The sequence below is a fragment of the Acinonyx jubatus genome, chromosome C2 (assembly GCF_027475565.1).
Source record: "Acinonyx jubatus isolate Ajub_Pintada_27869175 chromosome C2, VMU_Ajub_asm_v1.0, whole genome shotgun sequence".
NCBI classification, from domain to species: Eukaryota; Metazoa; Chordata; class Mammalia; order Carnivora; family Felidae; genus Acinonyx; species Acinonyx jubatus.
Window position 1 is genome coordinate 99,258,247 of NC_069384.1, and position 575 is coordinate 99,258,821.

General features: G+C 40.2%; 1 pseudogene; it reads left to right on the forward strand.

Annotated features, from left to right (window-relative positions):
• Window positions 1-232: 232 nt before the first annotated feature.
• On the forward strand, window positions 233-575 carry LOC106969488 (anaphase-promoting complex subunit 13-like; annotated as a pseudogene).

Here is a 575-nt window from a genome sequence, read left to right on the forward strand (position 1 = left end):
CAATGACAGTAGAGAAACCGATTCGGGGCTCAGACTCACGAACGTCGAGATTATGACCTGAGTCGAAGTCAGACGCTTAACCGACAGCCACCCAGGCCTCCCCATATTGACTTTTTCTTCATTGTCAAAACAAATATTTGAAAATTAAGCCTCTTGCTTCTTGATGTTTTCAAAATTAGGCTCTATGTGGACAAGCATATTTATAATAAAAGTGAAGAATATTTATGTTTTATTATTTTTGTCATTTGTCTTGGTTTTATTTAATTTCATTTTGTTTTAAGATTAAAATTCAAGAGCAGAGTGCAACACTGGATCTGGCACCAATTTAACAAGATTAAAGCTTCAGGAGAATGGACAGTGAGGTCCAGAGAGATGGAGGGGTCTTGGATTTGATTGACGATGCTTGGCAACAGACAAGCTGCCACATGGGGACGTTGCAATACTTCTGAATGAGCTTCCTGAACCTGAACAAGACAACAGCTGCACCACAGAATCTGTTAAAGAACAGGAAATGAACTGACATAGCTTTATAGTATCTCCATGAGAACATTCCACCCCCCAACCCCCCACCATAG